We start from the raw sequence: 12,600 nt of genomic DNA on the forward strand, positions 1-12,600 counted from the left end.
GCTAAGGGTTGTGATAGATAACCAGTGAAGGGTGATTTAGTGATAGAATTGGAGCTCAGTCAAATAAATGGATTTGTGAGAATTTGGGGGTTCACTGAGGGTAATGGCACTTAAAGAGGAGGATGGCTAAGTGGTATGATGGAAGGTCAGTGAAAAGAATAGCAGCTCAGTGACAAGATGGGATTTCAGTAACATGGGGACTTAGTGAGGAGATGCAGACCCACTGAGCAGAAGAGGTCTCAGAAAAATGGGTCCGTACTGAGTGGGCTGATGGTTCAATGGTGGGAATGGAGCCTCAGTGAGGAGATTAGGGCTGAGAAGATGGGGCCAGCAGATAAGAAGGGATCCTAGTAAGGAGAATGAGGGCTAAGGAAGGGGGATGAAGGGATGAAAGTTTATTAAGAGAATCAGAGCTCAGAGAAAGGATGGAGTCTCAGGAAGAGGGGTGATGTCTCAATAAGGAACAAAAAGGTTCTCCGAGGATTGGTAAATCCCGTTAGGTCTCAGTGATGGGATGGGGGCTCAGTAAGTGGATAAGCATTGAGTAAGGGGGGGTGAGGTTCAGTGATATACATGAGGTCTTCATGAAGGGATGAGAAGCAAGTGAGAGATATAAAGGTTCCCATAAAGAATGGGGTCTTAATAAAGGGAATGGGACTCAGATTCATATTGGGGGCTCAGTAGGGGGTTTAAGGGTTCCGTGTGGGAATGGTGGTGGGTCCTCAGTGATATCTATGAGGGTCCATTATGGGGTTGGAGTTTCAGTAAGAGATAGGGGCTCATTGAGAGAGAAGGGATGTCAGCAAGGGCAGTGATGGAGGTCTCAGCAAGCAGAATGTTGGCGAAGTGGGAGATCAATGAGAATAGTGTCTCAGATATGAAAATGGAAATGGAGTGTGGGGGTGAAGTTCAGTGATTTAATGAGGGTTCAGTATGGCTATAAGAGCTTGGTGAGGAAGATGTTGGCTCAGTGAGTAGGACATGGAGGTACCTTCTCAAGGCTAAAAAGAACCTGATACCCAGAGACTTATAACCCCCCTGTTTACCAGGAGAGAGCAGTATCTCTATCTGCTAACCTCACCTGGCCTCCCATTGAAGGCCTTTCATGGTCCCCCCAGATCCTGGGGTGTCATCCTGGGTCATCCTCTCCATTGCCTGGCTCACAGGAGAGAGCTCAAGTGCAGGGGGACAGAGAGCAGGAGAGGGAGCCTAAGAGAGCTGGAGTGGAGAGGGCCGGCCCCTAGGGTGTGGCCGCTGCTCAATGGGACCATCCCAACTACAAGCCCGCCTTCTCCACGGAGCTGCTTGAGGTTTGTCCCAGCCAGAAACAGAGGGAGGGGGATGAGAGAAGCACCAACTTCGGGAAGCAGAGGGAGATTGAGAAACAGAGGAAAGGAGAAGGAGAGAGAGAAGGAAGGAGAGAGACACAGAAACTAGAGTGAAACAGAAAGATACAGGGAAAGAAAAAAAGACAGAAAGAAGAGGAGAGGGAGTTACAGTGACAGACGGACAAAGTGGAAGCTAAAGGGGGCAGCGACAGAGGTTAGTGAAAAAGAGTTGAGTGAGCAAGGCTGCTCTTACTAGTGAGTGGTGGGGGGGGATACCTAGGTGCCTGTCTACCTTTGTGCTATCCGACAGATACTTGTCTCCCTGCCTGAAATCCTACCATTAGAGTTTCACTTTCCTTCCCACAACTTTTGACTTTTAAAAGGTGGTAAGGTAAATGTGAAACCCGTTCCCCTAGAGGTAACCCCAGAGCAGCCTAGCAGGTTCAGATCAGCACCAACAGCATAAGACGAAGCTCTGGTAAGTGTTGAAAGAGAGGGGAGAATGCAGGACCTGGGTGGCTGGAGGTGGAACACGGGGATGTCGGCGAGGGAAGGCACCAGGATGGGAGTGGGCATGACGAGTGGGTGGAGAGTGGACACTGATCCCTGCTTCACTGTTGAGGTGCCCTCGTGCACAGAAAAGATAGAGACAGAGAGAGGAGACACAGAGAGATAGAAACAGGAGACACAGAGAGATAGAAACAGGCAGAGACAGAGGAAAGACAGAAGTGGATTAAAAACAGAGGAAAGGGACAGGAGAGACAGAGTTTAGAAAGGGAGACAATTCTGTAGCATACAGAGGGCTTTGGTCAAAACCTAGCGAAGTGGTTAGTGCATTTTAACAGAAGAGGGAAACTGAGGCTTAGAAATGGGGAGTGATTTGCCAACCTCCTGATTCTCTACATTCAATGCTATTTCCCCTATAGCATAAGAAAGAGATAGAGACAGGGAGAGAGAGAGACGGAGACAGAGAAAGAGACAGAGCATGGGGTGGGGGGAGGGGTAACAGCGTGAACCAAACGCATAAAGAGAGAAATTGGTGTGATGTTGTGACTGAAATGAAGAACAGGACAGAAAATTCAGAGATAATGCCAGAGGTCACTGGTTCTTGGACTCATGGGAAAAGAGGAGGGGAAGGGAGAGCCTGGGTGGAGCCTGGGCCGGGGGAGGGTGGATGGTGGAAGAACAGAGGCTTCTCAGAAAGTGACAAGGCTCTGAGGCCAAGGTAACCAAGCAGTCAGCCTTGAGGTTATATTGCTCAACTTACACCTTGGCTAGGAGTCACCTTTCCACCGGCAGCTTGTAACCACTTTAGCAAGGGCAGGGCCCGGCTTGCCTCCCGCAGCTAGAGGGGAGGGCTTTCTGCCCGGGATTTGTAGAGCGTTGCAGGGCCAGGAAAAAAGAAACGGGGAGAAGCAGCATTGGAAAATCCTGCTTTTAAACTGCAGCAAGAGACACTCAAGCAAGACTTGAGGGAAGACTTTGCCCGTGTGGGAGATTGAGGACAGACTGGTGCCGCTTTCCTCCCCAGAGGTCTTCAGGAATCTCAGTATTCATGATAGTAGGAGCCATATCAAGGTTGCACAAGTGCAGGGATCAAATTGAGGCTAAGTAAGGCAGGAAATGACTTGTTCAAAGATACACAGCTAGGAAGTAACAGACAGAATCTGAATTTCTCATTTGGCCCACTGACCAGAGAGCACGGTAATCAGAGCCAGAGGGAACCTTAGAAATCGCCTGCATTTTACATATGAGCCCCGGATGGGTCAAATGACTTGCCTAAGGTCACAAAGCAGGGCTAGAGTCATGATTGCTCCCTAATGATTCCGGGTGAGCAGAGGTTCATCTTGCCTCGCTTCATCAGTGGACAGAACCGTAGCCATCTGAACCCAGAGCATAAAAGGCGTACAGTGCACGTGAGAACTGTCTTCACATGTTATGAAGGCTGTGTCAGGCTGGCCAAGGCAGTGATCCTCTCAGAGACCTGCCCTTTCTGCCTCTGTGAAAGGAGATGCATTATCCTTGTATATTATAGTACCTACCTCACAGGTGTGTTGTGAGCATCAGATGGGATAATGAATGGAAACTTCGTAGTGATACATAAGGCGAAGGGAACAGGCTTGTTCTGCCTGGCCCCAGAAGACGGAGCCAGGCATGATGGGGGAAAGCTGCGTTTAGGAATTCCACACTTCCTTATGATTGTTGCTGTTTAGTCGTGTCACACTCTCCGTGTCCCCATTGGGGGTTTTCTTGGCAGAGATCCCGGAGTGGTTTAGCCAGTTCTTTCTCCAGCTCATTTTACAGATGAGGAAACTGAGGCAAACAGGGTAAAGTGACTTGCCCAGGGTCACACAGTTTGTAAGTGTCTGAGGCTGGATTTGAACTCAGGTCTTCTTGACTTCAGACCCAACACTCTATCCACTTCACCAGCAGAATGGAGCTCTCTAAAACTGGAATTATCTGCCTGGGGAGGAGGTGGGAGGTAGGTAGATGGTAGAAGGAAGATAATAATGAGGTTCCCATCACTGCAGGTCTGCAGACAGGGCTAGATCGCTATTTTGAGGGGACACCAACAAGGTCATACTTGACCATGTTCAAGTATGTGGGATGCAGCTGAGTAGCATAATAACGAGAGCACTGGACCTGAGACCAGGAAGACCTGAGTTTGGGTCTTGCTTCAGATATTAGCTGTGTGACCCTGGGAAAGTCACTTGACTTCTCTTGCCTCAGTTTCCTCATCTATAAAATGGGGGTAATAATAGCATCGGCCTCCCAGGGTTGTTGTGAAGTATAAAGGAGATAATATTTCTTAAATGTTTTGCGAACCATAAAACTCTATGTAAACCTTAATATTGGTTATTATGCCTTCCAGTTCCAAGATCCCTTCATTCCCTGACTTTCCCCATCCCTGAGTCTGTCCGTCTCTTATGATACACATTCTGCTTGGTATTGTGACTTTGTGCATTGTGCTCCAGGTGAGCAGCTCCTGAGGTCAGGGCTTTGGGTGTTCTCCATTTCTCCTCCCCACATCGCCACCCTGGACATGCTTGGGGCTCAGGAAATGCTTGGTCAATGAGTTTTTTCCCATTCTTCTCTTCCTGGCAGCCTACCCTTTTCCTCCAATTCAGACACCTGGTGTTTCCCTCTTCTCAGGCCCCAGGCGGGGGTTAGTCTCTCCTCTCTCAGACAGTGAAAGTCAGTGGCTGAGCAGAAATGTCCCCCTGGGGAGAAATGCTTCCTCTCCGCCTTCACCCTTCCTGATTCAGGCTCAGATGCTTCCCTGAAGCCATCACGTAAGGGAGTGTATTATATATCTCCCACACTTAGAGGCAACTTATTCTACACTGGAAATAACCTTGGCCTCCTTAGCAGTTTGGTGACCCAGGGTTCAAATCTCAGCTCTGTTAATAGCTAGCTGAAGAGTGATATACAGATGTGAAGGGTTATTACAGCTGTTGTTATGGCTTCTGGTCCCAACTCTGTCACTTACTCAATGTGTGACCTGGGCTAAGTCAGTGCCCCTCCAGGCCTCAGTTTCCTCCTCTGTAAAATAGGTATAATAATTCCTGCCCTGCCTCCTTCCCTGGGACAGTAATAATAATTTTAGCTAGCATTGTAAAGATTGTAAAGTTTTTTGCCTATATTATCTCATTTAATCCAGCCCTCTATTGTCATCCCTATTTCCAGAGGAGAAAACCAGGGTTAGACTAAATGAGTTGCCCAGATTCAAAGGATCTAAGGCAGCTAGGTGGCACAGTGGATAGAGTGCCAGGCTGTAGTCAGGAAGACTCTTCCTCCTGAGTTCAAATCTGGCCTTAGACATTTACCAGCTCTGTGACTCTGTGACCTCTTGCTGCAGTTTAAAAGATCTCACTTGACCCTGTTTGCCTCAGTTTCCTCATCTGTGAAATGATCTGGTGAAGGAAATGGCAACCCACTCCAGTATCTGCCAAGAAAACCCCAAATGGGAACATGAGGAGTCAGATACTCCTGAAAAATAATGGAAGAACAACATCTAAGGCAGTATTTGAACTCAGATCTTGCTGACTTCAAGTCTAGCACTCTATTCCCTGTGCTACCTAGCTACCTTTCTATAAAAGAAACACTTTTTAACTGTGAAGAGTTATATTCCCGTTTATAATATCCATGGCACTTTACAGTTTGCAAAGTGACTTCCTCACAAGTCCTGTGAATATCATGGGTGTAAAAATGCTTTGTAAAGTCATCTAGGGTTCTTTTCATTCTCTCAGTGGCCTTTATGCTGTGTGACATGGTAGGAGTCCCTGCACCTCTCTGTTCTTTCTCTCTGCCACTGACAAGAGGGCAGATAATTGGACAGATCAGCTGGTACAAACCATTGCCCTTTCCTCATAGTGTGGCTGGGGGTCTGAGAGAATCCAATCCAACACTGTAGAGACAAAGCAAGACAGTGTTGCGTTCACACTTTCTGTTAGAACAGAGCAAGGACAGTTGCAAAGCAGTGAGAAGAGAGCTGGCCAAAAGTTAGTTCAAACCCGGGGGCATCTGAGAGCACAGCCCCGTTGGTGCCTCAGTTTTACCTTCAGTCAAATTAAGCTGTCAAACTAGATGACTTTTAAGGTTCCTTCCCATTAGCATCTTCAGTGCTCTAAGGCAGTGGTGTCAAACTCCAAAGAAAGGAATCCCTGTAGGATGCAAATTCGACTTAGAAAACCACAAATTAACATTTTCTATGTTGTATTGAGGGCAGCTAGGTAGCACAGTGGCTACAGCACTGAGCCTGGAGCAGAAAGACACAGTTCAAATCTGACCTCAGGTGCTTACTAGCTGTGTGACCCTGGACAAGTCATTTAACCTTATTTGCCTCAGTTTCCTCATCTGTAAAATTGGGATAATAATAGCACCTACCTCACAGAGTTATTGTGTAGACCAACTGAGTTAATATGGATAAAGTGCTTATACAGTACCTGGCACATAGTAAATGCTTAATAAACATTTATTTCCTTCCTTCCTGACTTCTTGGACTTGAGCTGAGCTGTCCTTAAAGGAAGAGTAGGATTCAGAGTTGGGGGAAGAAAGGGGAGGACTATGTGGGAGAGACTCAGGATAGGGGCCAACCTGTACAGATGTGGATGCTGGGATATGGTGTGTGAGAAATAGCAAACAGACTAATTTGACTGGACTCTACCGTATGAGAAGAGGAATAGTGTATAGCGAGCCTAGGAAGGAAGATAGGAGCCAGGAGCCAGCCGGCGAGAAGCTTTCAGTGCTAAACAGAGGGAGGGAGAGGTGGGAGCCACTGAAAATATGTGAGCAGAAGAATGACATGATCAGATTTGTGTTTTAGGAATTTCCCTTTGCCCGTTTGTCATAGCATGGATTGAAGAAGGGAAAGGCTTAAGGCAGAGAGACTGCATAGGAGGCCAGCCATTTCAGTGGCACAGATGAGAAGTGATAGGGGCCTTAACCAAGATGGTGGATCTGTGAGTGGAGAGAAGGCAACAGATTCAAGAGATGTCATGGAGGCAGACTCAATAAGACCTAGAAAGAAAGACTGTTCCTTGACCTGTTAACAAAGGAAATCACAAACTCGAGAAACACGTATGATCCCCCCCAAAGAGGAAAAACAGTCAGCCAATGTTTTCGTTTATCAGGGCCCTCAGAAGATAAGTCTTGTGAGTTTGAGGATGGGTCTTGTAAGGATTGGGGATGCATGGGAGGGGATGTGTGAAGCTATGGGCTATAGATCAGTTCCCTGAGATAAGCCCCAAACAGATCCCTTAAAAAAAAGCAGATTATCCAAAAGATAAAATAATCCAAAATCCTCCCAAAGTTAGAGGCTAGAATGCTTCTCTCTACCCTCCCCTCACTCCTCAGATTTGTTAAGTTTTGTGGAAGGAAAGATGGGTCAGGAAGTGAATGGTTGAGTTTGGGATGGGGTTCAGAGGAGTAAAAATCCCCTCCTGCCCCAGGGATCTCAGCTTCCTGACCTTTCCTGGAAACTACCAAAACATGTATGATTTCTCCCCAGACCCCACAACCTGCCAAAGCCACTTTAGGTCAAGTAGCAACAGCTGGAAACAGCATGACAGCAGGACTTCAGTGAGGTCATTGCTCTTCCTGTGGGACCACCCAGTGGGTCTACTGAAAAGAAATTTCCCTGATGTCCCCAGCCCCTCCTTCCTTTCCCCTAACAGCTGCTGCAGAATGGACCGAGTTTCCAGGCCTCCCCCTTATTCCTACTTCCACCCCCAACTGGGGTCTTTTGTGTAACAGAGGGAGTGAGTAGATGAGCTTTGGCCTTGCTCCAGACTTTGGTGTTCCTCTTAATGGAAGGGGATGGGCTTGCATTTAGGGGAGTCCTAGCTCTGTCACTGACCTGCTACGTGGCATCATGCAGATCACTTTCTCTCTCAGGGACAGCTTCCACTTCTGTAAATAATAATAAAGCTATGCTCATGATACAATCATAAATCTGTAAATAAAAACGAAAGGGAAAAAACTTGCCCCACCTACCACATAGGATTAATGTTCAGGAAATGCTTTCTAAGTTGTAAAACATTATAGAAACATGAGATGTTAATCCACAAGCATTTGTTAAGCACCTGCTGTGTGCCAGCCCCATGCTAGGGTTATATAAACAAAAATGAAAGTCCTTGCCCTCAAGGAATTTGTAATCATTTGGAGGCAAGAAGGAAGGGTAGAAAGGAAAGAAAGGAAGGAAGGAAGGAAAGAAAAGAAGGAAAAAAGCATTTAACCATTTAAGTATTTAAATGCCTACTGTGTGCCAGGCACTGTGCAAAGCACTTTGCAATTATTATCTCATTTGATCCTCACCACAACCCAGTGAGGTAGGTGCTCTTATTATCCCCATTTTACAACTGAGGAAACAAAGGCAAATAGAGGTTAAGTGACTTGCTCAGGAGCACATAATAAGTGTCTGAGGTAAAATTTGAACTCAGGTCTTCCTGACTCCAGGCCCAGGGCTCTGTGTACTATGGCACCAGCTGGCTGCCCCTGAGAAGATGTGTGCATAGATACAAACAGAATCAAGACAAAGTGATGGGGAGAAAGCTGGACTTTAGCAAATCAGGGGATCAGCAAAGGGTTCCTGTAGAAGTCGGTGCTTAGGTTGAGTCTTGGGAGGAAACTGAGGCATCTAGGAGGTGGAGGAGAGGAGGCAGTGCCTTCCAGACAAGGGGGACTGATGGTGCGAAGACCAGGCCACGGAAGGGCTGTGTAGGAGGACCGTTTGGCTGGACCGGAGAGCATGTGAACAAGGCTTGAAAGGTGGGCTGGAGTCAGATTGTGAAGTGCTTTAAATGCACAGCAGAGGAGTTTATGTCGGATCCTACAGGTCACTAGAGAGCCACTGGAGTTTGTGGAGTGGGTGGGTGACAAGGTCACTTCTTTGATTTAAGGTCACTTCAGCAGGAGTGTGGAAGATGGATTAGAATGAGGAGGACCTTGGGGCAGGGAGCCCAACCAGAAAGCTTTTGGAATAGTCCAGGTGAACAGTGATGAAGGCTTGAACTCAGGTAACTGTGGACAGAGAGAGGGATTGTAGAAGAGAGATTCTGTAGAGGTGTAAGTGGTGAGGTGTGGCAAATGGTTGGATGTGTGGTCTGAGAGAGGCTAAACTGTCCACTCTCAGTAATACCACTACGGGGCATATACCACAAGGAGGTCAAAGACAGAGGAAAAGATCTTGTATGCACAAAAATATTTTTAGCAGTGTTTTTGTGGTAGTTAAAAAAAAACAACCTGGAAACAAAGTGTGTGCCCATCAACTGGGGAGTGGCTGTACAAATTGTGGTATTTGAATGTAATGGAATATTAATTCCTGAACTAGGGCAGTGGCTGTGTGAGTGGAGAGAAGAGATTGTATGACAGATGTTGTGCAGATAGAAATGACTAGATGGGAAACTAACGGATTGGATGCATAGAGTGAAGGAGAGTCAGTTGTCAAAATTGAGGCTATGAAACTAGGTGACTGGGATGATGATGGCATCCTCAAGAGAAATAGGAAAGTTTGGAAGAGGCATGGGTTTGAAGGAAAGGTACTGAGTCCTATTTTGGACATGTTAAGTTTGAGACAAGTGTTAGAGCTGTCTCTTTATCCATTTATCTATCATTTGTCTATCCACCCACTCCTTCATCTATCCGTCTACCATCTATCATCTATTCCTCTATTTGTCTATCCATCTATTTATCTATCTATCTAATAGAATCTTGAGACAAGTACTCTTTAGAGGAAACCTAAATGTCAGAGCTGGAATTGACCATAAAAAAATTTTAAGTAGAATCAGAACTAGATAATATCTTTAAGATACTTTGACATATAAGGTTCTTAACCCAGGGTTTATGGTCAGGTATCCATGAACTTGAACTGGAAAAAAGTCACATCTTTATTTTCAATACCAGTTAGCTAAAATTTTATATTGTCTTTAATTATGAATTTTTCAGAGACTACAATGTGAGGTATTCACAAGCTTCTGTAGATTGCCAAAGGTCTCCATGACACAAGAAAAACTAAGAACCTCCAATCTAGATAGAGGGGCAGTGAGGTGGTATAGTAGATAGAGTGCTGGGCTTAGAATCAGGAAGACTCCGCTTCCTGAGTTCAAATCTGGCCTCAGACACTTACTAGCTGTGTTACCCTGGGCAAGTCACTTCACCCTGTTTGCCTCAGTTTCCTCATATGTAAAATTGAGTTGGAGAAAGAAATGGCAAACTACTCCAGTATCTTTGCCAAGAAATCCCCAAATGGGGTCATGAAGAGTTGCACATGACTGAAAACAACTGACTAACAACAAAGTCTAGATAGAAGATCCCTCCCAGCTCTGACATCCTATTTTCTAAGTTCCCTTTCAACTTTGACTTTCTGTTCTAATGTCTCTTCTGTCTCTAAGATCTCCATCTGCTGGGTGCCTATTAAAGAGTTAAATAGGGGCAGGGCCTGACTTTTGAATGTCTTCCAGAGGAGTTTAAAGTAGTCTGTGTATTAATCCCTACCGAAGCCAATTTAGCATTTAAATTAACTTCCCCCAAAGTATGAGTTATGAAAAGGGAAATTTCAGACTTAATGACTTGAATTGGAATCTCAGTGAGTAAGTGCACAAGAAAATCTAATAAAATGAAACTTACTAGAAATAAATGTAGAGTCATGCTTAGGTTCAAACAATCATCTTCACAGTACAGGATGGGGAGGTTTGACTACATAGATACTCATCTTTAAAAAGATCTGGGAATTTTAGTGAATTGTAGGTACAATATCAGTCAGAGGTCTGGTGTGACAGCCAAGAAATCTAAAGCAATGTTAGATTGTATTATGACTGATAGATAGGGTGTCAGGACTTGGGGAGTAATAACTCTGTTCTCTGCCCTGGTCAGATCACACATGGAGTGATATGTTCAGTTTTTGGTGCCATAGTTTAGGAAGCTGGAGAGCGTCCAAACAAGGGCAACCAGGATGGTGAAGGAACCAGAGACCATGCCGTATGGTGACACTGAGGTGGTTTGGGATGCTGAGAACCCCAAAATGTGAGGGTACAGGGCAGCATCCACCTGGAATGAATTCATGCACTCAAAGCATCTTCCAGTCAGTGGCAAAGTTTATTGTAAGACTAGTAGAAGCAGGCAAGGTTCCTAGTGAACCTGCAACTTGATGGGGGTGAGACTGATGCTTTTATACAAAAAGGATAGTGAAAGGATTTGGATAGGATTAAAGAGTGATAGCCTGGGGTGGGAAAGGAATATCAAGGAAGCTAATTAGATGATTTAGGTGGGCTGGGCTGGGCTAGTTGCCTGGGCAGAGACACCAGTGATCTGAGCTGCTGGAATGTATGGGAGAATTCAGGAATTGGGTTGTTTCTAGAGACATGTTTTTTTTTCCTTTCGAGAGACATGGTCCAGGTGCCATAACCCCATCAGCACCACTGGAGAAAGAAAGTAAAAGTGAAGAAAAAACTCAGGGGTCTCAAAACACCAACCATGTGCTTCATAGAATGAGACAAAAATGACAAAATTATTTTCATGAAAGAACAGATTCTGGTTAAGAAGTTTAATGGAAAACAAAATAAAACAAGAAAGAGGATTTGGACTGTGAAGCCACTGAGTGGCCTGTGGCTCACACAAACTCCACTCTCTTCCCCTGTTGAAAATCAAAACAACGTTTGCCCTTCTTCAGTTCTGTAAGGCCTCTGTTCTCCACCATTTGATGATGAGCCATTCTTAGTGGCTCAGCAAGCAGACTCATTTGTTTTTCCATGGATGTAATTTGTCAGGGTCCAATAATTTTAATTTACCAGAAGCAGCTAGGTTCTTTCTTATTACCTCCTTGAATTTTAACTCAATGGTAGCCATATTTTGTCTTCTCCTTTCCAGTCCAAAGAATATTTTTCTTAACCACATAGAGGTGTTGTGGGCTGAGAGGTTGAGAGGTTGTGACCCCTCAAAGACCGGAGTACAGGACGGGTCGTCTGGAATGAATTCACAGACTCAAGCATTCTTTAATCCAAGGTGGCAAAGATTTATTGTTATGCTTTTCAGCGGGCAAGGATTCTTAAAGGATCCTGCAACCTTAGAGAGGTACAGGTAAAGTTTATATAGAATAAAATGCAATAAAACATATGTCAAATATGCTAACTACGGGATTCAGGGTAGGATTAGGGAGTGGTTAAGGAGTGAAACTCAAGATAAGAAAAGTCCCATTATTCAAGGGAGTATCTGGTTCCAGACATCCTGGGCCCAGTGATAACCAACCGGAAGAATACTGATCAGCTCTATCTGGTCCTGGAATTTGCTGACACAGGAAGGGGTGTTTTTAGTTCACTCAGAGAGAAAAAGATTAATTTAGGTTTTTGGCCCTTATTGGGGCCTAATTGATCCCAAATGATTATCAAGAGACAGTGTTTCTGAGGCTAGGGAGAAATTGGGGTCCGAGTACAAGCACCCAAACATAAGCACCCAAGCACCCCAACTTTGGAATGCAAGATTTGGAGTCACAGGGCCTGAGTTCAAATCCTGGCTCTGCCATTTACTCGCTGTGTGACTGTTAAAGTTATTGAACCTCTCTGACCTTCTAAACTGAGGGGGTTGGATTAGATGACTTTGAAGGTGCTTTCTAGCTCTAAATCCATTATGCTGTGAGCCTTGGGCGTGATGGCCACGTCCATATATTTGAAGGTCTGTCCTACAGAAGAGGAATCAGGCTTGTTCAGTTTAGCTCCAGAGGATAAGATAAGGAGCAAACAACAGAAGCTGCAGATAGACCAATCTGAGCTTGACAGGA

General features: G+C 45.4%; 1 protein-coding gene across 6 annotated transcripts in view; it reads left to right on the forward strand.

The window, feature by feature from the left end:
- Window positions 1–1,288: 1,288 nt before the first annotated feature.
- Window positions 1,289–12,600, forward strand: part of SLCO2B1 (solute carrier organic anion transporter family member 2B1) — a 94,851-nt gene continuing 83,539 nt past the window's right edge. For 3 of the 6 annotated variants that reach the window (XM_020989554.2, XM_020989552.2, XM_078156915.1), the window contains exon 1: window positions 1,317–1,542. The gene's annotated coding sequence lies outside the window, so the exon portion shown is untranslated. The other 3 variants (XM_078156914.1, XM_020989555.2, XM_020989553.2) reach the window with 3 other exon arrangements.

The sequence above is a fragment of the Phascolarctos cinereus genome, unplaced genomic scaffold (genome assembly GCF_003287225.1).
Source record: "Phascolarctos cinereus isolate Bilbo 61053 unplaced genomic scaffold, phaCin_HiC Scaffold_726;HRSCAF=1367, whole genome shotgun sequence".
Classification (NCBI taxonomy): Eukaryota; Metazoa; Chordata; class Mammalia; order Diprotodontia; family Phascolarctidae; genus Phascolarctos; species Phascolarctos cinereus.